Genomic DNA, 26,957 nt, shown 5'->3' on the forward strand with positions numbered 1-26,957 from the left:
TGCTGTTGATTAGGTGAGAATCTGCACATTGTAGATAGAAAGATGCTTCTCTTAGGCAATCAACACTCCCCGAGCACCTGTCCCGTGCTAGCCTGTGCTGGGGGCTGGGATACAAAGTGATTCAGTTCTATCCCTGCCCTTGAAAGTCTTCCCAGTCCCTAAATCCCATAGGAAAGGCACAAACAAAATAGCAAAACTTGAGACAAGGGAGAGAGCACAGAGATACTTGCAATAAACAGCAATGGGCAAGAATGCTGGTTCCCATGTACACAGACAAACTGAGTGACAGGATGTAATTGCCTTGAATAAAGTTCCCTTGGCAGGGGCAATGCCATAGCATAATGTCAACTTAAAAAGTACACACAACCTAAAAGTTGAGAGTTATGTTTTATTTGGCAGAAATTCTTAGGACTTCAAGTCTGGGAGCCAGCATCTTAAGTAACCCTGAGAGAACTGCTCCGAAGAGGTGAAAAGAGGACCTGTGTTATATAGAAGTTTTGCAACAAAGGGCAGGTAGCCTGAACATCAAAAGATTATTGTTAATTAAAGAAAACCAGATAACCCAAGTTAAGGGATTTAGCACTTTTCTATGTATGGGAAGATGCAAGATTCCGGGCTCACTGAAATCATTCCTTTGTTATATACCTCAGCTATTTGGGGCCTGTATCCTGTATTTTTCATATCCTGAGCTTCTCAGGGCTCACTGTAGGGAGCGGCTATAGTCTGATGGTTGCTGGAGGGCAGGTATTCTTCACCTTCTTGAGTTCCCTTAGGGCTCACATTCAGGTCAGTTCAGTTCAGTTCAGTTCAGTCGCTCAGTCGTGTCCGACTCTTTGTGACCCCGTGAATCGCAGCACACCAGGCCTCCATGTCCATCACCAACTCCTGGAGTTCACTCAAACTCAAGTCCATTGAGTTGGTGATGCCATCTAGCCATCTCATCCTCTGTCATCCCCTTCTCATCCCACCCCCAATCCCTCCCAGCATCAGAGTCTTTTACAGTGAGTCAACTCTTCGCATGAGGTGGCCAAAGTATTGGAGTTTCAGCTTTAGCATCAGTCCTTCCAATGAACACCCAGGGCTGATCTCCTTCAGAATGGACTGGTTGGATCTCCTTGCAGTCCAAGGGACTCTCAGGAGTCTTCTCCAACACCACACTTCAAAAGCATCAATTCTTCGGCACTCAGCCTTCTTCACAGTCCAACTCTCACATCCATGCATGACTACTGGAAAATCCATAGCCTTGACTAGACGGACCTTTGTTGGCAAAGTAATGTCTCTGCTTTTGAATATACTATCTAGGTTGGTCATAACTTTTTTCCCAAAGAGTAAGTGTCTTTCAATTTCATGGCTGCAATCACCATCTGCAGTGATTTTGGAGCCCCCAAAATAAAGTCTGACATTGTTTCCCCATCTATTTCCCATGAAGTGATGGGACCAGATGCCATGATCTTAGTTTTCTGAATGTTGAGCCTTAAGCCAACTTTTTCACTCTCCTCTTTTACTTTCATCAAGAGGCTTTTTAGTTCCTCTTCACTTTCTGCCATAAGGGTGGAGTCATCTGCATATCTGAGGTTATTGATGTTTCTCCCAGCAATCTTACTTCCAGCTTGTGCTAGGCTGCAATCGCTGATAACTGACATCCTTGTTTACTGACGTGGCAGGAAATGTTTTCTCACTGGGGAAGCTTAAGGTTTCCCCCATAATCTCCATCAGCACCCCGATTCTTTGTACAGTCACCTCTTCCTTTTAAGTATTTTTATTTATTTATTTGGCTGTGCCAGGTCTTGGTTGGGGCACATGGGATCTTTAGTTGCAGCATGTGAAATGTTAGTTGTAGCATATGGGATCTAGTTCCAGGGATTAAACCTAGATCAGGGATTGAACCTAGGCTCCCTGCTTTGGGAGTGCAGAGTCTTAGCCACTTGACTACCAGGGAAGTCCCCGTGACCTCTTCCTTAATGTTAAATAAAGGGTTAAATAAACACATTCTCAAGTCCCCCTAGGCCCCACCCCCAGGTTGTCTACCAAGCACAATGTAAGCCATTCTGTAGCAAAAACTTCCTCCCTCCCTTTCTTTGCTAATTTACAAGTTGCCAACTGTTGGTTCTTAGTTAGAAACTGAAGGATACTGGGCTTCTCAGAGGCCTGGGCACAGACAGACTCAGATGCCTGGGTTCATGCAGACACACACGTACTTGAGTGCATGCGCACACGTTCCCACATACCCTGTGGCACTATATTGTTGTCCAGTCCCCTTACATCAGTGGATAGGAATGTCTGCAAACCCTCCAGGGACTGCACAGGCCCGCGGTAAGACCCTTCCTCCTCCTAAATGCTTGGCAGGCTTTTGCAAAACTGACTTAACAAGGGCCTCATCCAAGACAGTGGGACAATGGGGATCTCAACATTCTTTATGTCTGCCTCTTTTGCATGGTAAGTGACCTTGGATTGTAAGTGCCCTGTTACTGAGCGAAGAGTTTATGTGCTAAGAAGACAGGAAACTATGTGGGTGCGGAGTGATGGATGGGGTGTTTGTGGGCGAAGAGTACAGAGGAGTTGCTGTGAGGGCATGAGTGCTGAGCTTGAGGCCGTTTGCAGGGATACTGGGACGTGTCTGAATAAACCAGTGGAGATGGAAATCCCAAGTTTTTGTTGTTGATAAATTTGCCTCAGAAACAAGGAAATGATAATATTAATCATCACAGCTCTCATTTTTGCTAGCTGGGGTTTTGAGGGGGCAAAATTAATATCTTTTCTTTCCCTTTGGGTTCAGAGCCAAGGCAAAGGCATGAGGTGGATGGGGCTGAACCGTCACCTTTACGACTAGAGCACTTTTGAGTGACAGCCCACATGGGCTTGTTGACTCCCCAAACCCAGACTGGACTTCGGAGGAACCAACCTGAGAGCACACTGGAGTGTGCAAACAGCACATTCTGCTAGGGAGACGAGCACGCAGAAGAGAGACCAACTAATCTTTGCTAATCTTTGACACACCAGCACCACCCATTTAAGGAACAGACAGAGGGCTCTTGTTTGCCCACCAACTAACTCAGTTTCCCCAGGGAATAATGAGAGGTGGAACAAGAGGCTAGGTGTGCTCAGGGGAACCCCTCTCACCACAGTGAACACACAGAGTGGGGAAAACATGTCCCCTCTGAATGTTCCCCCATTTTTGTCATAGTCAACCTGAGGCAGGAGGCAGTTGGGCCCCCAGGGTAAAACAGTTAGAAATTTATTCTCTACTAATCAAAACTCCAAGACAAGAATAGCAGGACAGTAAAGGGAGGAGGCTGGACCCTGTACAGACCCACAAAGTCAAGAGACCACCTCAACCACACATGTGCAGAAAAGGCTCCTTGGAGGCCAAAGGGGAGTCACGTCAAGGGATGTTCTACTCAGACGCCTTTTCGGTAGGATCCATCTTGGCTAAGAGATGTGTGTGCACACATGGGAAGATCCTGAGATATATTAAATATGGCCTGTGAACTGGGCAAATCAGAATGATTAGCCAAAGGAGACTCAGAAGAAATATCCCATAAAAGTAATTTAAACTGCCATGAGGGCTCAACCTAGCAACTCGGGGACTCTCCCTCTGAGCCTGCCCGTGTGTCTCTCCAGATGTACTGTATGCACTCTTTTTCCTCCTAATAAATACTTAACTTGCTTCACTACTTTCTGTCTTTGTGGAAATTCTTTTCTGCAAAGGCCAGGATCCTTGTCACTGACCACTGGTCTAGTAGCTAGGATCTGGTGCTCTCACTGCTGTGACCCAGCCCAGTCTCTGGTTGGGAACCCAGGCCCTGCTCCAAGCTGCTGCACGCTGAGACTACCCGAGATCATATCCATAGTCAGCGTAGGGTGCTGCTGTCTCCTCAGGGGAGCTGAATCCTTTCAACTCCTGCTTCAAGGGGCTGCTCTTCCCATATGGTCTCTGCTCCTCTGGTATTGTGTTTAGGTTGCTGGGGGAAGGGTCAACTTGACTCTCAGAAATTTCTGAGTTGAAGCAACTCATGTGAATTAAATCGCTACCATGGGTATTCTGTTCAAGGTGAAAAAATTATTCCCTTTCTTACTTCTTGTCCCAAATTCCATCTAGTACAACTCCAAACACAGCTCCAAAGAGTTTCTTGTCCAGTGGAGAAGCAAGACTGATGAAGGAATCTGTCAGGATGGAGCCCTGACACAGAGCCTCCGAGGTGGAAGAGAGAGTTGGTGCTGTGAGGGGCTTATTGAAGGGGCACTGACTGCTTCTGGAGAGGAGCTGCTATCTTGGATTTGGGGGGTGTGAATTCCATGCAAGGCAGAAATGTGGCTATGCATGAGAGCAAAGCCCTTCTTTCTCTCTTTCTCTCCTTTTCCCTCTCCCCTCTTTTTTCTCCTTCCCTACCCCTCAATCTCTCTCTTCCTTACTCTTCCTGAATTAATAATGCCACCAGGCCATCCTGAGACAAACAGCCAAGTCAGAAATCACTTCGCCTCTCTGACAGCCCAGCCCATCCCTACAAACTCCTGTCTCATGGGCAGCTACTCCTGTGTGTCACCAGGGCCACCAAGAGACTTCCTATCTATTCCACTGCCAGAGACATTAGTTGTTAGCATTTTTGGCAAAGGATCTTGACAATCACCTTGGGAAGGAAAATGGTGTGGGGGGCTAGTGGAAAGAATGTGACTTTAGGAGCCAGGCAGACCCTGGGCTCTCCTCCAGCTCTACCACTTAATACCAGGGTAACCCTGGGCGAATCACTTAACCTCCTTGACTTTTGGTTTCCTCATTTGTAAAATAAACAGTGCAAAGAGGATAATAGTCATCTTACAGAACTATTTGGAAAAGGTAAGCAGGTTGATGCGTGGAAGCATGCCTGCAAGACACATGGTAGATAGATTTTGACATTTGGGGAAGATTCCATTGTAGGTTAATTGCAGAGTTTTATGGGTCTCTTCCTCTTGAATACCCTGAAATAACACAAATCAGGCAGCATTTGCTCTACAGAAGGAAGTTCTTAAATAGTCTGCATTAGGATTTCTAATAAGTTAACCTTTCTTTTTTGCTCCAAGTCAGTGCCTGTTTTCTTAGTGGTAGCTTCTCACTAAGGTCATTTTGTAAAACACTCTCTCCCAGGATCTTTTCAGTCATTCACTTACTATACTGGCCCTGGTCTGTAATGCATTTCTGTTGTATCGAGGTTGCCTTTTTGTGGCTGTGGGGTTTATAATGTGTACAGAAATACAGAGAACTCAGGAACCTGGCCAGCCCATGTTCCTGGCCAGCCCATGTGACCTTTGTTATGGACCATGTACCTGGCCAGCTCATGTACCTGGCCAGCCCATGTGACCTTTGTTATGGACCATGTACCTGGCCAGCTCATGTACCTGGCCAGCCCATGTACCTGGCCAGCCCATGTGACCTTTGTTATGGACCTGCTCTGTAGATCACTTAAAGTCCCTCTGTCCTTCCATTTTTGAGTTGGATAGAGCTCAAGCTGGGCCAGTCTATCCATAAATCCTTCTTTGAGGCCAAGTGTATTAGAGAGAACATCTCAGTATTTCCTGTAGATGTTTCCCTTAGGGTATTATTCAAAGTTATGGGGTGTAAGCCACAGATTTGGACAGAAAATGCATGTATTGAAGAGATATTGAGTAGCTTCCAAAATTGGTGGAAAACCAGAGAACGAAGTTTAGGAAATAAGTGTATTCCAGGGAAGTTATTGAAGAAAGAACACTGGAGTGGTTTGCCCTTCCCTTCTCCAGGAGGAGAAGGGGGCTAAAGAGGACGAGATGGTTGGATGGCATCACTGACTCAACGGACATGAGTTTGAGCAAACTCCAGGAGACAGTGAAGGACAGGGAAACCTGGCGTGCTGCAGTCCATGGAGCTGGAAAGAGTCAGACATTATTTAGCGACTGGACAACAACAACAGGGCGGTCAGGCCACAACTGAAGCCTCTTGCTAGCACCCTGCCACTGTGTCACCACTGCTGCTACTCCTGGACCCTGAGGTTTCTGGCACTGAGCCTCAATGTCACTGGATAGAGATCCTCAGCTATCTCCATGTCATTCGATTGCTTGCTCAGTACTCACAGGCCTGAGTTGGAACAACCCAATGACTGATCCCAGGTTCTGTGCCTGGTTCCAGACAGTGCGGAGAGGCTTCTTTGGCTTTCCTTGTGGGATCACATAGTAGGGGGGTTTCTCCTAAAGTAGGAAGATGGTTTAAAGATGAATGTCTGGTATGCTTGAAAACTAGACAGCTTTAATTTACTGTCACAGCTTTTGGTTCAAAAGACAAAGAACCTAAGTGAAATGCCCTGCCCATCCTTAAAACTTGAGTGTAACTGAAAAAGCACTGACTTAGATTCAACTTCTCTGATCCTCTCAGTTTCTTCTTTTATGGGATGGGAATTAAAATAACTATCCTGCATACCCATCTCAGTGTTGTGAAAATCAACAACATAGCAGACTATTAAATACTATATCAAAGGAGCATCTATCTGAATATTTTTCCCTGTTAGCTGATAAACCTCTACAGTATGGGCTATTTGTTGTCTGGAGTGTGGTGATATGCCCAGGGGCATAAGAGATCTCATTCTACAATTAAAGTGTCCAAAGCTCAAAAACAGGAAATACGCAGAAAGTTCCCTGAGGCTATACACTGATAAGGGGCAGAGACAAGATTTACACCCAGATCTGTTTGACCGTGGGCTTCCTAGGTTGCTCAGTGGTAAAGAATCCACCTGCCAGTGCAGGAGACATGGGTTCAATCCCTGGGTGGGGAAGATCCCTTGGAGAAGGAAATGGTAAGCCACTCCTGTATTCTTGCCTGGTGAGCTATAGTCCACAGGGTCGCAAAGAATTGGACACGACTGCACACACATACATGCATGCATGCCTGCCTGCCTGCCTGTTTTTAAATTCTACCTTATTTCCAAGAGGCCTCGTTTTAATTCCCAAAACTGGATGGATTAACTAAAAGCTCAGGAAGGAGATTCTTGTATAAGGAAGAAGTGGGAGGAACCATAGAAGGAGGGGAAATGGAAGCCCAGTCCTCAAGTTCTTAGAATGATGCTTATTCCATAAGAGCACACGGAGATATCAAAGCTGGAAAGCCCTGATGAAAATCACAATCAATCTACCCAAGAAGCCCATAAACTATTGCGCTGAATGGCTTTCATTTTGTAGATGAGGAAACAAGCTGAAAGAAGTTAGATAATTTGCCCAGAGATACTCAGCTTAGTTGGAAACAGAACTCAATATTGGTTTGTTTAAACAAGAAGTTGATTTCAAAAAAGATATTGACTGGCCCTAAAGAAACAGGCATGGAACAACATTCTACATTCAGCAGCTTTTACTGCTAATGTCACAGTTTGGTTGCTCATGCCAGAACTTCTATTGTTGCTTCTGGGAGCTGGATGTATCTGCCACTATTCTTTAAGCAGATTCTCCCTGGTGCCAATTTCCTTGCAACATATAATTTACAGAGGCTTCTGATAGTCTGAGCCCAGGTTAATGCCTGCAACTTAGCTGCAAGGGAGTTTGAAAAACTAAGTTATAGAGACAAGAAATTTCTTTTTCCCATCAAGATGAGTTATCTCCCAGACATAGGAAGTGTTCCAAGATGCTGGGGGTGCAGAGGCACTGCTCATTCTTAGCTAAACTCCCAGTTCCTAGGATAAGGCCCAGGACATAGTAGGTGTTGTGGACCGAAAGTTTCTGTCCTCAACAGAAACAATGCCTTCTGTTAAAGCCTTAATTCCCAAATGTGCTGGCATTTTGAAAGGACCCAGGGAGGTAAATAGGTTTAGATGAAATCATAATGGGATCAGTGCTTGTCTAAGAGGAAGAGATTTTTGGACTCCAAAATCACTGCAGATGGTGACTGCAGCAATGAAATTAAAAGACGCTTGCTCCTTGGAAGAAAAGCTATGACCAACCTAGACAGCATATTAAAAAGCAGAGACATTACTTTGCCAACAAAGGTCCATCTAGTCAAAGCTATTGTTTTTCCAGGAGTCATTTATGGATGTGAGAGTTGGACTATAAAGAAAGCTGAGCGCCAAAGAATTGATGCTTTTGAACTGCAGTGTTGAAGAAGACTCTTGAGAGTCCCTTGGACAGCAAGGAGATCCAATCCAGTCCATCCTAAAGGAAATCAGTCCTGAATATTCATTGGAAGTACTGATGCTGAAGCTGAAACTCCAATACTTTGGCCACCTGATGCGAAGAACTGACTCATTGGAGAAGACCCTGATGCTGGGAAAGATTGAAGGTGGGAGGAGAAGGGGACAACAGAGGATGAGATGGTTGGATGGCATCACCGACTCGATGGACATGAGTTTGAGCAAGCTCTGGGAGTTGGTGATGGACAGGGAAGCCTGGTGTGCTGCAGTCCACAGGGATGCAAAGAGTTGGACACAGCTGAGTGACTGACCTGAAGAGGAAGAGATCCAGGGTTCTTGCTCTTTCCCTAACATGTAAGGATATAGCAAAACATCAACCATTTGCAGACCAAGAAGGGGGCTCTCACCAAGAGATGAATCAACTGGCACCTTGATCTTGGACTTTCAAACTTCCATGACTATGAGAAAGAAAGGTCGGTTGTTTTAGCCACTCAGTCTATTTTGGCCATCTGATACAAAGAGCTGACTCATTGGAAAAGATCCTGATGCTGGGAAAGGCGAAAGGAAAAGGGATGGTAGACAATGAGATGGTTAGATAGCATCACCAACCCAATGGACATGAATTTGAGCAAACCCCAAGAGACAGTGAAGGATGAAGCCTGGTGTACTACAGTCCACAGGCTTGCAAAGAGTTGGACACAACTTATTGACCGAACAACAACAACAAGCTATTTTGTAATAGCAGCCTGAGCAGACTAAGACAATAGGTGTGTCATAAGTATTTAATAACTGATTGACCAAATAATTCTGTCTGTGACTCTAAAGTCCATGCCCTCAGCCCCTATACTCTCTCTATAGATGGTCCTTGACAAGATTTAGTGGAAAATATGCAATTGCACATTGGTGAAATTATATAATTTTCTGTCCCATATAAACCATCTTTCTGTATGCAGATTATTCACTCATTCAACAAAATGTGCAGTTGTGGTTTATGACTATGAATTCTGAGAAGGAAGGACCATAATCATCTTATTCACCATGGTATCACCCATTTTTCATACAGTGCTGCAGAATAAGGAATTGTAACATAGATGAGTAGATTGATGAATGAATGACTAAGAGGCAGAGCTGTCCAGACATGGAAAGAATGGATCTGGTAGGTAGGGAGAGATGGTGTTAAGGATGGCTTCCTGGTTTTTTGGCTTGAACACCTGGTTGGATGGTTCCTGCTACTTCCTGAGATAAGGAGCATGGGAGGATGAACATGCTCTGGAAGGAAGATCAGGAGTTTCATTTGGGGCTTGCTGAGCTTGTGCATCTGTGAGACATGAAAGTGGGGATGTTGAGTGGGCTGCTGGATATATGGGTCTGGAACTTAGAAGCAATGTCTGGAATGAAGATATAAATTTGGGAGTTGTCAGCATGTAGCTTGTAACTGAAGTTACAAGCATAGACATGAAAACATATGATAGCACAATATATAAAACTATATATGACTATAAATATTTAAGTAGAAAGTTATATACATGTGCAACTGCGCAGGCAATGGAATGAAGTTATTGGTAGTATTCAGGAATGAAGAAGATGTAGTATCAGCCTGAGAAGTTAATTACTAATCAATGTTCAGTGGATGCCAAATGGGAGAAATCATACATTGGAGGTCGGTATAGTTTAATTTCAAGTTGGTCTGTCAGCAAGGACAATATAAACAGATCAGTGGTGTGCCCATGTTTCCTGGCCCCTCCTGCAAAGTTACTGGACACAGAATGTTAGATATTTTGGGTAGGTGTTAGCCATGGCATAGGCACTTCCTTTGTGTCAAGCCTAAGAACATTCTGGAGAAGGAGCACAAAATCAAGGCATAGAAAAGTCAGGCTGAGAAGGTCTGGGGGCTTGCAGAAGAACTCTACAGGGACTGAGTCTTAGGAACAGGAGGCTGTGGCAGAAGAGAACACCCCATACACCTCTTCTCTGTTCTGTGAAAGGTATTTTCAAGGACAAGGCCATCAAGAGATTAACATCGACCTTTCCCAGGCTCCCAGCCTGGGAATGGGCAGAGGGCACTTGGGTTATAAGTTCTTATACTCTGTAGTTCAGCAATTACAGGCCAGCCATTCATCACTGAGATTAAGAGGAAGAGGTTTGGTTTCAGCGTTCAACACCGCCCCCTGCCCCCTCCACCCCACCGCCCATTAACGTGCTGCATAACCTCTGGTAAGTTCCTTATTCTCTCTGAACCTTCTTGAACCTCAGTTTCCTTTCCCTGCTAAAAGGACAACGATGGTATAGTTGATCTTTGAGCAATTAAGGGGTTAAAGGTGTAATAGAAAATCCGAGTGTAACTTTAGAGTAAGCCTTTCATATGCCATCCACAACTCATCCAACTGTGGATCGTGTAGTACTGAAATATTTATCTAGTGCGGAAAAGAATCCACCTATAAGAGGACCTGCACAATTCAAATCCCTGTTGTTCTGTGGCCAACTGGATAAGACACAGGGTGTTTGGACCTAGTGGATATCTAAGCAAATTTTCATTGGTAACAAATTTAAAACTCCACTCTGCCACCCTGTTAGAGAGGTAGCCACTGGTGGATTAAATAGAGAGGTGATGAAATTTGATTTACCATTAAGAAAAGATACTGTTAATGCCATATGAGGAATAAGAGTGGATACTGGGGGACTAGGTAAGTGGCTATTGTACTAGTGCCAGCATGGAGTGATGGTGGTTTGGATCAGGGTGATAGTGAAACAGGGTGATAGGTTTCCAGATTGCTATAAAGATTTGTGTTTAATAGAAGCTTTATAAATGAGATACTTAAGGGTTATTACTTTCATTCTTAACACTAGTCAATTGCAGAAACCTATTTGGAGCTATGGCAAAGCATGTACCTTTTAGTTATTTATTGTTTATGTGTGTGTGTTTAGTTACTCAGTCATGCCCAACTCTTTGCAACCCCATGGACTGTAGCACACCAGGCTTCTCTGTCCATGGGATTTTTCAGGTAAGAATACTGGAATGGGTTGCCATTTCTTCCTCCAGGGGATCTTCCTGACCTAGGGATCGAACCCATGTCTTCTGTGTCTCCTTCATTGGAAGGCGGGTTCTTTACCATTATGTAGTTAATATTCACTCCTTTGTGGGGGTCGCAAAGAGTTGGACATGACTGAGCGATTTCAGTTTCACTTGGCGTTGCACTAAGTACTTCATATACATTAGTGTATTTATTACTCCTAACACTTCTATGGGCTTCCCTGGTGGCTCAGATGGTAAAGAATCCACCTGCATTGTGGGACACCTGGCTTTGATCCCTGGGTTGGGAAGATCCCCTGGAGGAGGGCATGGCAACCCACTCCAGTATTCTTGCCTGGAGAGTCCCCATAGACAGAGGAGCATGGCAGGCTACAGTCCATGGAGTCACAAAGAGTTGGACACACCTGAGTGACTAAACGCAGCACAATGCTTCTATTATTCCCATTTTACAGCAGAAGGAACTGAGGCTCAAACATGTCACATAGCTTGTAAGTGGTAAAGCTAACTGGATTAACCACCCCCGCCCCCATGTAGTCTGGACTAGTATTAGATTTGGAATAAAAGAAAGAAGATGATTCTTAGAATTAGTTTGGGACAACTCTTGCTTTTATGCCTCCAGCAGTAACTGGCTTGAAATATCTTGCCTAGGGATTAAATACAGCTCCTTCACAGAATTCAACTGTCTCCCTGCTACACTCCAGGGCCATTTAGGACACAACCTTTTTGATGATAGTTATATGAACACTTGAACTAGTGGGCATTTCGGTTGAAAGTCTCTTGGAAAACTTCTTGTAGTTCTCTAGGGTATATGCTTTCACCTCCAATCAGAAAAATAATAAAAAAATTAAAAGACTTTAAAAAATTGCCTGACTGTTCAACTGCCAAGAGCCCAATTAGTCAGTGCAGACCTTACAATAATACCAAATCAGGGAGGAAGTCTGATAAGAAAACACCGCCTAAGAAGATTTTTAATTGGCAGCGAAAAAGAGCTTGAGAACAATAGCTCGACGTTGCCAATTCCCTTCACATTACTCACTAAATCAATGTCTTTTCCCATATGGAATACTCTACCCTCCTCTTGACCCCACCCATTTATATAATTACCTTTTGGCACTTGGCTGAAAAGTTAGCTCCTGCAAAATACCTTTCCCACTTAGCCTCAGTTTGTTAGGATTTGATGGATTGAATCATTAATTCTTCACTCACTCAGTGCAGGCCTTTTGGGTACTAGATACTCAGCTGGTCACTGAGAACCCAGTGCACCATTCCTGGCCTCTCATTTCAGCACCTTCTGTGATGATGGAAACAGCCTGTGTTTGTGTTCTCCAACATGGTAGCCACTAGCTATGTGGGGCTACTGAGTGCTTGAGAAGTGCGAAGTACAACTAAAGAAATGAATTCTAAAATGCTATTTCATTTGGATTAGTTTCAATGTAAACAGCCTCATGTGACAGCACAAGTCTAAACTGAATGATGGATCATGAAGAAAGTGTTGTAGCCAAGTCTTTGGGGGCTATGATGGACATCTGTAAGAGGTGGAAGGAGACAGCCAAGGTGGGGCTCTCAGCTCTCTGGAGCAGAGTCAGGGTTGTTCAGGTGGTCAGTGATGTACAGCTTTTGGGTTCAAGTTCAGGTGTTTTTCGCCTGTTATCTCCATGAGTTGTTGTTGTTATTTAGTTACTAAGTCATGTTTGACTCTGCAATTCCATGGGTGTAGCCTGCCAGGCTCCTCTGTCCATGGGCTTCTCCAGGCAAGAATACTAGAATAGGTTGCCATGCCCTCCTCCAGGGTGTCTTCCTGACCCAGGGATCGAACCTGAGTCTCCTGCATTGTAGGTAGATTCTTTACCAATGAGCCACCAGGGAAGCCCAGCTCCATGATTACAGGCAACCTACTAAAATTTTGTTTAACAAATGAGGAATCTGAGGCTGAACTAGGGCAGAGGTAGGTGGGAGCTGGAGAACAGGCAGATGGAAGATCTGGCCAGTCTCTCGAGTAGTCCTTTCCTTAGCAAGCATGACAAGGCTCATGCACCCCTGCTTTGCAGGACCATTCTCATTGGAAATCACATTCCAGTTATGTTTCTTGCCTGTGTCATTTCCTGTTACTCACTTGCTTACTCCAAAATAAAATCATGTTTTCCCATCCGATTACAAAACATTTTTGTTCATTACCCAAAAAAGTACAGAATCATGGAAAATTATAAAGAAGAATCACAAATTTTCTCACCCAGATTTTTAGGAATTGGATGGATCTGTAAATATTCCTAGAGTCACAAACTTACTTTAGTGGGATGTACTGTACATTATGCTCTGTAATTGCTGTTTCACCCAATAATTTACTATGAACATTTTAATATGTTAATGTAGAACTTCATAAACACATTGATGACTACACAATACTCCACTGTACCATTGTGATGGACACAGAGTGTTTTTAATTTCTCTCCATTCTAAAACATGGTTATGATCATATGTCTTTATGTGCTTTGTGATTATTTTTATAGGATAAAAATGAACTATAGGATACAGATAAAATGAATTAAAAATTTGATACATAATGGGGATTACATTGATTCTGTAGAGCACTTTGTGTAGTATGAACATTTTAAATGTTAAATCTTCTAATCCATGAACACGTGTATTTCCATTCATTTGTGCCTTTAATTTCTTTCAATATTTTTTAGTTTTCAATGTACATAAGTTTTACCTCTTTAGTCAAGTTTATTCCTAAGTATTTTACTCTTTTTAATGATATTGTAAATGAAATTGTCCTCAATTTCTTTTTTTGGATAGTTTTTAATTAGTGTATAGAAGTGAAACTGATTTTTATATGTTGATTTTGTATTCTGCAACTTTGTTGAATTTATTAGTAAATTTTGGCTCTGGATAGAGAGCTGATATTAGCTGGGTGGGGAGTGGAGGGAGCTTTTCTGGGATGGCAGGGAGAATGGGTCATGTAAGTATATGCTCTCTTCAAAATTTATCAGCACTGTACTCTTGAGATTTATGTTTCACTGTATATATATTTTAACTAAAAATCAATATAGTTATATACATACAAAATAGAAATACTAGTATAATAATAAAAATGATGCTTCTATTAGCTTGAAATATTATTAAAACATGGCAAATTTTGTCTCATCTATTCCTTACCTTTTAGATTGTTTTGAAGCAAATGTTTCAGTATATATTTCTGAAGATAAGAGTCAGAATTTTCCTTGGTTACTGTCTGTTTATCTATTCTGTCTGTCTCTGTGACCAAATCCACCATCAGAACCACTACCATCTCTTGCCGTCTTACTGGACTCTTGCTTTCAAATTCACTCTTCATATAGGAGCCTAAGGAATCTTCAGAAACCCAAGGAGATTATGTCATCCCCTCCAAGCCCCTCTTTAAAATTCCCCAATGACTTCCTAATGTTCTAAAGGTAAATACCAACATCTTTAAACAGCAGTATTAGTGTCTGTCAGAACACAACCAATTACAACAAACAAACACACACACTCAAGGACTTCAGTTCAGTTCAGTTCAGTCACCCTGTCATGTTGGACTCTTTGCGACCTCATGAATCGCAGCACGCCAGGCCTCCCTGTCCATCCCCAACTCCCGGAGTTCACTCAGACTCATGTCCATCGAGTCGGTGAGGACTTTGAGAGACCCGTTTGTTGTCTCACAGTTTCTGTGGGTCAGAATTCTGAATGTAGCGGGCCAAGTTCTCCACTCAGAGTCTCACAAGGCTGAAATCTAGGTGTTGACTGAGGCTGTGGTCTCACCTGGGGCTCAGGATCCTCTTAGACTGAATCAGGTGGTCGGCGGATTTCATTTGCTTGTGTCCACAGGACAGAGGTTCCCATTTTCTTGCTGGCTGTTGCCCAGGGATTCCTCTCAGCTCCTAGAGGCCACCCTCAGGACACAGTCACACAGCCCCCACCACAGGCAGCTCATAAGATGGCCAGTTCTCTTTTATCCAGGTCAGCAGGAGTGTCTGCTGCTGCTGCTGCTGCTGATCATCTTGATTAGATCAGGCCTTCCCATGATAATTATCCTTTAATTTTTCTGCTGCTGCTGCTGAGTCGTGTCAGGCATGTCCGACTCTGTGCTACCTCAGGCATGTCTGACTCTGTGCTACCTCAGAGACGGCAGCCTACCAGGCAAGAACACTGGGGTGGGTTGCCATTTCTTTCTCCAATGCATGAAAGTGAAAAGTGAAAGTGAATTCGCTCAGTTGTGTCTGACTCTTAGCAACCCCATGGACTGCAACCTACCAGGCTCCCCCATCCATGAGATTTTCCAGGCAAGAATACTGGAGTGGGTTGCCATTGCCTTCTCCAATCCTTTAATTTTACTCAAAGGCAATTTATTGGGAACCTTAGTTATATCTGCAAAGCCCTTTTGCTCTTTAATGTAGCCTAACTTTAGGAGTAACATTCCATCATATTCATAGGTCCTGCCTACCTAGACTCAAAAGAGAGGGATTACAGGACATTGGGGGCATACCCTGTGGCTAAGTGGTAAAGAATCTTCTTGCAATGTGCAATGCAGGAGATGCAGGTTTGATCCTTCCTCCAAGATCCCCTGGAGGAGGGCACAGCAACCCACTCCAGTATTCTTGTCTGGAGAATCCCATGGACAGAGGAGCCTGGCGAGCTACAGTCCATGGGATTGCAGAGTTGGACACAACTGAGCACATCAAGAACAAAAGGGCCTTGAAGTGTTACAAACCATCTTAGAATTTTAACCAATACACAACCCCTTCATACTACGTCTTGGAGGGTGTCTCTGCCTCCCACTCTGGTCTCATCTTGCCCCACTCTCTGCCTATCTTTCTCTGTTCTAGCCCCTCACCCCCTGGCAGTTTTCAGAATCCTACCAATCTAGATAGTATATTCAAAAGCAGAGACATTACTTTGCCGACTAAGGTCCGTCTAGTCAAGGCTATGGTTTTTCCTATGGTCATGTATGGATATGAGAGTAGGACTGTGAAGAAGGCTGAGCGCTGAAGAATTGATGCTTTTGAATTGTGGTGTTAGAGAAGACTCTTGAGAGTCCCTTGGACTGCAAGGAGATTCAACCAGTCCATTCTGAAGGAGATCAATCCTGGGATTTCTTTGGAAGGAATGATGCTAAAGCTGAAACTCCAATACTTTGGCCACCTCATGCAAAGAGTTGACTCATTGGAAAAGACTCTGATGCTGGGAGGGATTGGGGGCAGGAGGAGAAGGGGACAACCGAGGATCAGATGGCTGGATGGCATCACTGACTCGATGGACATGAGTCTGAGTGAACTCCAGGAGTTGGTGATGGACAGGGAGGCCTGGCATGCTGCGATTCATGGGGTCGCAAAGAGTCGGACATGACTGAGTGACTGAAATGAACTGGACTGAAATGAACTGAACTGAACTGAACTGAACTGAAAAGTCCCCCTGCTCTCTATGGCCTCAGGGCCTTTGCATTTGCTTTTTCTCTGCCTCTTCCTCCCCACCACTCCCTCAACTAGTCAAAGCCTATCATTCCTTCAGGTCTCAGTTCTAAAAGAACTTCCCTATAGGACTAACTTCACTGGATCAGGTCTGCCTGAAATGTGTTCTTAGTATACTGAATTCCTTTTCACAGAGCTCAGCCTGTGCTAGGCTTTCATACATGTGATTATTCAATCAATGTCTCTCTGTCCCCCTGCCCCCCACTGTACTGCAAGCACCTTGAGGGAAGGGAATGTGTATATTTTTGCTCACTAGGTTATCTCTAGCATCTAACACTTCACCTGACACACAGTTGAGCTCAAGAAACATGCTTAATATATGAAACCACCCTCAATTTACTCATCTGTCCTATGAGGAGGTTGGTTTAGCTCACCAGTCATCCTCCAATATTCTATGATTCCAAGGTCTGGTCCAACCATCTCAACTTACACTCAGGAAAGTAGCTTCAAATATGAAGTGATTTCCACACATTTGGTGGAGCAGAGGAACTGTCATCTCCACCCGTTGTACACAATGGCTCTGGGGCACTTGGGCAACCAATTAAACATCCATGGCTTCCTTTTCTTCTCTAAACCACAGGACGCCTGAGTGAGATTCCCTATTTACAAACTGACTGGGCCCTCTGCCATGATGACTGTCCATGTGTGGACTCAGCTTTTGGGTGGTTTCTGTCGGTCAACTCGATGTGACCTACTCGGTGAAGAAAAGACTGTCCCTCCTCCTTGTTGGCAGCCCACTGGGGGATGCCTGGGGCAGAAGGTGTAGCGAGCAGGAAGGGCTGGTTCATCACTGTCCACTTTGGGCATGCGCTGGCCTTCTTGCCAGACAGCTGTTTATGGCTCCCTGGCCTGTGATGGACACAGAGTGGCAGACCACCTGGACAGAGGCCTGTTTCCTATTTGCTTGTCGCCGTGCAGCCTGTCCACCTTGGCTGGCTGAGGATCGCCAGATGCCTGGAGGGAGTCTGGAGACAGAAGCGTTTGTCCCCTGGATCATTCCTCTTGGCTCTGGACTACTGATAGAACTCAGAGAGTGAAAAAGTTGGCTTAAATCTCAACATTCAGAAAACTAAGATGATGGCATCCAGTCCCATCACTTCATGGCAGATACATGGGGAAACAGTGGAAACAGTGACAGACTTTATTTTTGGGGGCTCCAAAATCACTGCAGACAGTGACTGCAGCCATGAAATTAAAAGACACTTACTCCTTGGAAGAAAAGTTATGACCAATTTAGACAGCATATTAAAAAGCAGAGACATTACTTTGCCAACAAAGGTCCATCTAGTCAAAGCTACGGTTTTTCCAGGAGTCATTTATGGATGTGAGAGTTGGACTATAAAGAAAGCTGAGTGCTGAAGAATTGATGCTTTTGAAGTGTGGTGTTGGAGAAGACTCGAGAGTCCCTTGGACAGCAAGGAGATCCAACCCAGTCCATCCTAAAGGAGATCAGTCCTGAATATTCATTGGAAGGACTGATGCTGAAGCTGAAGCTCCAGTACTTTGGCCACCTGATGTGAAGAGCTGATTCATTGGAAAAGACCCTGATTCTGGGAAAGATTGAGGGCAGGAGGAGAAGGGGATGACAGAGGATGAGATGGTTGGTTGGCACCACCGACTCAGTGGAGATGAGTTTGAGTATACTCTGGAAGTTGGTGATTGACAGGGAGGCCTGGTGTGCTGTGGTCCATGAGGTCGCGAAGAGTCGGACACGACTGAGCAACTGAACTGAACTGAAGAAGTTCAGGTATGTCTTCCTGGATGCCATTTGGTGTTCTAAGAAAGGGAAGTGAACTGGGCCTTTCCATGCAAAGTGGGTACTGAGTCTGACTTCCAAGAGCTCTGAAATCTTTAGGCTGGAAGCTAGAACAAACTGATGCTGTAAAGCTGCCACTAGCCAGTCCATGGGCCAAACTTTGCATAGTTTGTTGTACAGGCTTCTGCATTTTATGTGTATATTTATTGTTCTAGATAGATATCTGCCTATATATTTATGTATGCATATATATGGGGCTTCCCAGGTGGTGCTAGTGCTAGAGAACCCACCTGCCAGTGCAGATATAAGAGACATGGGTTCAGTCCCTGGGTCAGGATGATCCCTTGGAGAAGGGGATGACAACCCACTCCAGTATTCTTGCCTGGAGAATCCCATGGACAGAGGGGCCTGGAGGGGCTACAGTCCATAGGGTGGCAGAATTGGACATGACTGAAATGACCTAGCATGCATGCATGCATATATATAATATATCCATGTATGTATATATCATATGCTTATTGTTAATTGTTAATTTTGTAATTCCAAATACAAAGAGAAACGAAACTGGAAAGAAATTTAAAAAGAATTAAGCTGTCACCAGTTATTTTCCCTGTAATGGTAGGAGAATTCATCTTTGGAGTAAGGCTGGCCTTTTATTTTGTGAAAAATATAACATACTGGAGTACACAATGGTCAAATTAAAATCCTAGTCTAGAGTGGAGAAATTTGAGACAGAATAGCTCAACTACTCTGCATGACAATGTAGCATAATATAACAAATTGCAGCTGTGGAAAGTATTACATATCTGAGGGGAACCGGGGGCTTGAGTTTCAGGACACGTGATGGTGGGAGGCGGGCTGGTCCTCAACATGATGGAGGGCAGAGGAGCACTCCAGTATCCAGTGGGATGCTGACAGAAGGGCAGGAGGGATGGACCTCAGGAGCAATGATATCTGATGTCCACTTTTAGATGTCCTCTTCTCTCACTCCACGTGATTAAGAAAAACATTCGGGAAAAGATGTTGGGATGCTCCTATGATTGGAGGAATAGACAATCCAGAATTAAAAGAGCAGAAACAAGCACATTCCCTGAAATACAAAAGCAGATGTTTAGGTTCCTTCTCATTGGGGTGGGCTCTTCATGTTACCCAGTGCCCTCATTTTCAGTCTGTCTCTCAGTACAAGCTTCAAATTTCAGGTAGGACAGAAGCTGATTGCTTCGGCTTGTCAGGTACTTTTCCTTGATCAGTTGGCTGTGCTGGGGATAAAGAGTGGTATAGATTTGGTGGTTGGGGTGTTGTCCAAAGGGCTTCCCAGGTGGCGCTAGTGGTAAAGAACCTGCCTGGCAATACAGGAGACTTAAGAGACACTGTTTCCATCCCTGGGTCAGGAAGATCCCCTGGAAGAGGGCATGGCAACCTATTCTAATATTCTTGCCTGGAGAAGGCCATGGACAGAGGATCCTGGAGGGCTACAGCCCATAGGGTCAGAAAGAGTCAGACACGACTAGAGACTTAGCATGCACGCAAGTGTGGTAAAAATCTTGGCAGCTGCTTCAACTTGGTTTCCCTATAGCAAATTAGAAATTTTGTTTAGAAACTACCCTCCTCCAGTACGTGTGAGAAAATGAGAGCAGGTACCTACTGACAAAAACTATTCATATCTTTAAAATTATATTGTTTAGCTGTTGTTTAGGTTGGCACTTACAGAATGAAACTAAATTTTAAAAAGCATTTCTAGGAACTTCCCTGATAGTCCAGTGGTTAAGACTCCATGCTTCCAATACAGAGGATGCAGGTTTTATCCCTGATTAGAGAACTAAGATCCCAGCATGCTGCACAGTACAGCCAAAAATTAAAAAAAAAAATTTCTAAATTCATCCACTTTTATAGTGAATGGTGCAGGCACGTGCTTTATGTTCTGTGTTAAATATTAATACATTGGTTGTATCTATTGTTATCTCATCCTAACCAATTAAAATTAAATATCAAGTTTATTTTGTATGTATTCCATACCAAATAGTGTGTGGTCCTGGATATATTTTAAACTCATGAAGACTACTATTTTTACATTATTCAGAACTTTTTTTTGGATATAAGTGCATAATCTAAGGTTTGATTCAAGCCAAAATCAGGGTTTGTTGGCACATGTGAGTGAAAAGGTCAGAGGTTGTTGGCTTCAGACAATGCTTGATCCAGAAACTTAGAAATTATTGGAGATCTTATCTCTTCATTTCTTTCTGATTTTTTTTTTTGTGTGTGTGTGTTAGCTTTATTTTTTTTTAAGCATTCTCTCTAATAAGTGAGCCACTTATTAGATTGCCACTAAGAGGCTACCATATACATCCTTCTACCATAAGGACCCCAGTGGGGGGAAAAACAGCTTCTGTGTTTCAATATGCATATATAAGGAAAGGGGAAAATCTAGAATGGGCCTTCTTCCTATCTCTGATCAATCACTGTTGTAGGAGGGTGAAACAGTAGGGTCTAACCTGATCTCCTGCCCCATTTCTGTGGTGGTGAAAGTTGGGGGGTGGGTGCCATGATCATCAGAACCGTAGCCAATGGAAGAAGCTACATTCCCCGTGGAAAATGTGGTTCTGGGAAGTCAAACAACAGGTTTTCACTTCACTACATTCATAACTCCTGAATTACAGGTATGGAAGTGATCTTAGAAATCACTTGATTGCCACCTTAATTTAAAAAACAAGGAAACAGAACAACAGAGTTGAAGAGACTCTAGTTATTTATTCAACAATGTTATGGTTTGCAGATGTAATTGTGATCAAGAAAATTCTAGTCCCTACCTCCAAGAAACATTTTGTCAGTAGGAAAAAATGTCAGACAAGAGCCTATTACAACAGCATGGTAGATGTTACTGAAATGAGAAAGAATGAGTGTGTTATGGGAACACATAAGAGGGGTCATAACCCAATTTGAGGGACTCTCTATGAGGAGGATATGTCAAAGACTCAAAGAATGCACATATTAGCTGAGATAATGCTAGCTGCTATAACAAGCAAACCCTCACATTTCACTGCCATGATAGAAGTGTCCTTCTCCCTTATGTAATTGACAATGTGATTGGTCTGTGGGTGGCCTTCCTTACAGTGATTCAGGGTTCCAGATTCCTTCCAGCTTACAGTTCCACCATCCCTTAAGACCTTGGGGTCCTTATGTATGGTTGCCAGATGAGGATATAGGGAGGAGAAGATATACTTACTTGTTAACCACTTTGGCCCAGAAATGACATGCATGCTCATTGCTCATATTCTACTGGTGAGATCTAATCATATGGCCCCACCTAGATGCAGGGGGCTTAGAAATATAGTTGCTGAGTTTGTAGCCAGCAGTGATAACCTTACCCTATGGAAGGTGAACATGAAGCTTTGGTGTCCCCAACTTAATAAGTTAGCTAAGCAATGATAGGGAAAAGGCTTGATGTTCTAGCAAACATGGTGCATTTTTAAAAGGCCCAGAGGTGAGGAAATATCAGGGTCTGATTGAAGCAAAGCTGCCAGATTTAGCAGATAAATAAACCCTCAGTCCATTTGAATGTCAAATAAAAAACATCAGATAATGTCAGATAACATTCCAAATATTCCACAGTACATACTTACACTAAAGATTACTCATTGTCACTCTGAAATTTATGCTTAACTCAGCACTGTGTATTTTATCTGACAAACCATTTGTAGAGAGAGTAGATTATTCAGGAAGACTGGCACATAGAGTTGGATGGGTGGAAACAGGGATTATGAACCTGGAGATGAAAGCACAGGCCAGATCTGTGAAGGTCCTTGTGAGCCATGTTGCAGATTTATTCAGATAGCAGAGAATAGTTCTTACAGAGTTTTAAACAGGGGACAGAGGTTAAGACAGGCTGAGATTTGCATTTTGGAAATTCCACTGGTGCTGAATGATATGAATTACAATGAGGTGACAGAGGGGGTGACCAGAGGCCAGGAGACAGTGGCAAAAGCAGGATCAAACCCAAGTTTATGTCTGAGTCCATCAATTCATTATACTGCAGGGTTCTTAACAGTTTAGAATAGTGGAAATGTAACCAAGCAGGACCCTATGGGGCCTTTCCAGGACAGACTACCCGCCACCCCCATGTCTGTCTGCCTCTTCCTTGTAGTAAAACTTTAGCTTCCTAGGCCTTCCCAGAGTTTCAATGAATAAATTTAAGTCAGAGAAGTGAGAAAGTGCATAAACACAGGAAAAGAGTCAAGAAAGACAAAATAATTTAGTTACTAAACAAAGTCAAGGACTTTATTTCCTCAAGGTCTGTAGACAATATTCTCAGCTATATATTCTTAGTCCTTTGAGCTGTTTTGCAGATACTGAAACTCCGCACAATTGCACTCATCTGGCTTCAGCAATACGTGAACCGTGAACTTCCAGATGTTCAAGCTGGTTTTAGAAAAGGCAGAGGAACCAGGGATTAAATTGCCAACATCCGCTGGATCACGGAAAAATCAAGAGAGTTCCAGAAACACATCTATTTCTGCTTTATTGACTATGCCAAAGCCTTTGACTGTGTGGGTCACAATAAACTATGGAAACTTCTGAAAGAGATGGGAATACCAGAATACCTGACCTGCCTCTTGAGAAACCTGTATGCAGGTCAGGAAGCAACAGTTAGAACTGGACATGGAACAACAGACTGGTTCCAAATAGGAAAAGGAGTATGTCAAGGCTGTATATTGTCACCCTGCTTATTTAACTTATATGCAGAGTATATCATGAGAAACGCTGGACTGCATGAAGCACAAGCTGGAATCAAGATTGCCGGGAGAAATATCAATAACCTCAGATATGCAGATGACACCACCCTTATGGCAGAAAGTGAAGAGGAGCTAAAAAGCCTCTTGATGAAAGTGAAAGAAGAGAGTGAAAAACTTGGCTTAAAGCTCAACATTCAAAAAACTAAGATCATGGTATCTGGTCCCATCACTTCATGTCAGATAGATGGGAAAACAGTGGAAACAGTGTCAGACTTTATTTTTCTGGGCTCCAGAATCACTGCAGCTGGTGATTGCAGCCATGATATTGAAAGACGCTTACTCCGTGGAAGAAAAGTTATGACCAACCTAGATAGCATATTCAAAAGCAGAGACATTACTTGCCAACAAAGGTCCGTCTAGTCAAGGCTATGGTTTTTCCAGTGGTCATGTATGGGTGTGAGGGTTGGACAATAAAGAAAGCTGAGTGCAGAAGAATTGATGCTTTTGAACTGTGGTTGGAGAAGACTCTTGAGAGTCCCTTGGAATGCAAGGAGATCCAACCCAGTCCATCCTAAAGGAGATCAGTCCTGAATATTCATTGGAAGGACTGATGCTGAGGCTGAAACTCCAATACTTTGGCCATCTGATGCGAAGAGCTGACTCATTGGAAAAGACCCTGATTCTGGGCAAGATTGAGGGCAGGAGGAGAAGGGGATGACAGAGGATGAGATGGTTGGATGGCATCATCAACTCAATGGACGTGGGTTTGGGTGGACTCCACGAGTTGGTGATGGACAGGGAGGCCTGGCATGCTGCGATTCACGGGGTCGCAAAGAGTCGGACAAGACTGAGCGACTGAACTGAACTAAACTGAAACTCTCACAAGGTAGAAGAAGTTAACTATAAGTTGCTCACAAGCATGTAGACCCCAGATGGTTGGAACCAAAAGGTTGATAATGTTGACTCCTGATTACCTTGTTGTCATCATTCAGTCACTCAGTTGTGTCTGATTCTTTGTGACCCCATGGACATCAGCATGCCAGGGTTCGCTGACCTTCATCATCTCCTGGAGCTTTCTCAAATTCATGTCCATTGAATCAGTGATGCCTTCCAACCATCTCATCCTCTGTCATGCCCTTCTTTCCTTCCTTCAATCTTTCCCAGCATCAGAGTCTTTTGTGATGATTTGGCTCCTCATATCAGGTGGCCAAAGTATTAGCGCTTCAGCTTCAGCATCAATCCTTCCAATGAAAATTCAGGACTGATTTCCTTTAGCATTTGTTTGTTTGATCTCCTTATTGTCCAAAGGATTCTCAAGAGTCTTCTTCAACAGCACAGTTCAAAAGCATCAACTCTTCTGCCGTTAGCTTTCTTTATGGTCCACCTCTCACATCCATGCATGACTATTGGAAAAACCATAGCTTTGACTATACAGATCTTTGTTGGCAAAGTAATGTCTCTGATTACCTCACCACCCACCAGTCAGAAGAATGTCCTTGAGCTGATCACACAGCACACAACCCCCTTCCCTCATCTTATCTTTAAAAACCTTTCCCTGAAAGCCATCTGGAGTTTGGGTCTTTTAAGCTCTAGCTGCCTGGACTGACTCCTTGCTTGGTGCCCTGCCATAGACACGGCACTTTCCTTCAGCACAAACTGGTGTCAGTATGTTGGTTTCACTCCTTGCAAGTGACGCAAGTTTGGTAACAGAAGCAGAATAGGCTGGGAGACCTAGGGGCCAATTCTGAACAGCTGTATGGTCACTAGACGTTTCTAGGTCTCCCTGTCCCCATCTTTAATTTCCTCTGGAGTTTGAGGATTCCACCTCCTCTATAGAATGAAACTATCTTTGCTTTCTGGCTCCATCCACATTCCCAAACCCTGAAAGTCTGCATGCCTCACTGTCAAACAACAGACCCGGCCTGGCTCTGGCAATTCTATGATTGTCAGAATCTTCACCATGCTTTTCCTCCATCATCAGTTTGGTGCTATCAGCTCCAGCTGCCCCTGGCGAATCCATCACATTAAGCTGCAAGAAGTCACACCTGTCAGGCTCACACTGTTTATCTCAATAATTTCCCCACATAAAGCACAAACAGCGGACTATTTATTTTCCTTCCTGACATACATAAGGCTGTTAAAAGTCTGAGCCTGCTGGCAGTTTACATGAAGCTAACCTTAATTGCATACTAGAGTGCCATAAAAGGATGATCAGGCCTCATTAGCTCGGGACCAATTTTACATTTTTCTCCTCTGACCAAAACTGTTTAAAAACGTAGGGTACTATCTCCTCCCAGGCAGGCATAAATTTCAATGCTGTCAAAATGCCCCTGCTGAATTCCAACTGTTCTCATACTTGAAAAGGTTCAGTGTGTCAGCCTGGGATGCAGAAATGTTTTATCTTCCTTGGATCCCTCCCTCCCTTACTTGTACCCAACCCCCCTTTCCGGAAATGAATGAAAATCTCACTTTTACAGCCGAGTCTCAGATATCCCAAACGACATTCTCCTGATCAAATTTTTTTTTCCTGCTGAGGGGTTACTCAGAAATATTTTCAGCCACACTCGAGAAAAGCTTCCCTGGCTCTCCCGTTGTTTATGGGGCACCTATGCTGTGGTAGGCAGACTGATAATCAGGGCATTAGCTCAGTCTTCACAACTATAGCCCAGATGTCTCCCACCACAATATCCCTCTTTTCCTAAAAGCAGAACACAGTGCAAAGCTCCAGAACTCACTCTGTAACTTCTCTGCTGCTCCCACTTCTCTTTTTCTTGGCCAGTGCCTGCTCAGCTCTTTGGAAAATTCTCCCTCCTCTTCTGTAGCTGTTGCCACCGTTTTTTGTGTGAGGTCTACTTCCGGCTGCTACCAACAGGGAGCTGGGTTACTTTTTCCAAGTGCATTTAGAAGGAGCCTGGATGATTTGGACAGTAGGAAATGATGTGACCTGGGACGAGTCATTTTCTTTCTCCATGCCACAGTTTCTTGCCTCTGAGATGGAGGAGTTAAGCAGGGACCATTACTGGAGGCCCTTTCATACTGTTCCTTCTATTCAGAATGCTGCTGCTGCTGCTAAGCCACTTCAGTCGTGTCCGACTCTGTGCGACCCCACAGACGGCAGCCCACCAGGCTCTTCCGTCCATGGGATTTTCCAGGCAAGAGTACTGGAGTGGGGTCCCATTGCCTTCTCCATCTATTCAGAATAGCCTTGCTTTAATTTTTACCTTGCCAAGCCTTTGATCCCCGAGTCTCCCATTAAATGTCACCTCCTGAAATAGACCTTCCCTGACTCCCTCCCCATCCTAATTTGAGATTTCTGGCTATTTTCTTTATAATTTTAAAAATTATTTTAAAAAATTGTGGTAAAAGGTACAGAACATGAACATTTACAATCTTAACTATTTTTAAGTGTATGGCTCAGTGGCTTAAATATATTCACATTTTGGAGCAACTTTTGTCACCACCCAACTCTGGAACTTTTTTACATCTTCCAAAGAGCAATCTCTGTGCTCATGAAATAAAAACTCACCATTCCCTTCTCTCAAGCCCCAGATAACCACCATTATACTTTCTGTCTCTAATGATTTGACTACTCTATTCCTCAGAGTTGAATCATACAGTATTTGTATTTGTTCTTTTGTGACTGGTTTTTGTTCACTTAGCATAATGTCTGCAGGATTCATCTATGTTGTAGCATGGGACAGTATTTTCATTCTTTTTTAAAGCTGAATAATGTGCCTTTGTATGTGTATACAACATTTTCTTTATCCATTCATCTGTGGATGGACACTTGGGTGGCTTCCATCTTTTATATTACATTTGCTATTGCAAATAATGTTGCTA

Source organism: Capricornis sumatraensis, chromosome 4, assembly GCF_032405125.1.
Source record: "Capricornis sumatraensis isolate serow.1 chromosome 4, serow.2, whole genome shotgun sequence".
Classification (NCBI taxonomy): domain Eukaryota; kingdom Metazoa; phylum Chordata; class Mammalia; order Artiodactyla; family Bovidae; genus Capricornis; species Capricornis sumatraensis.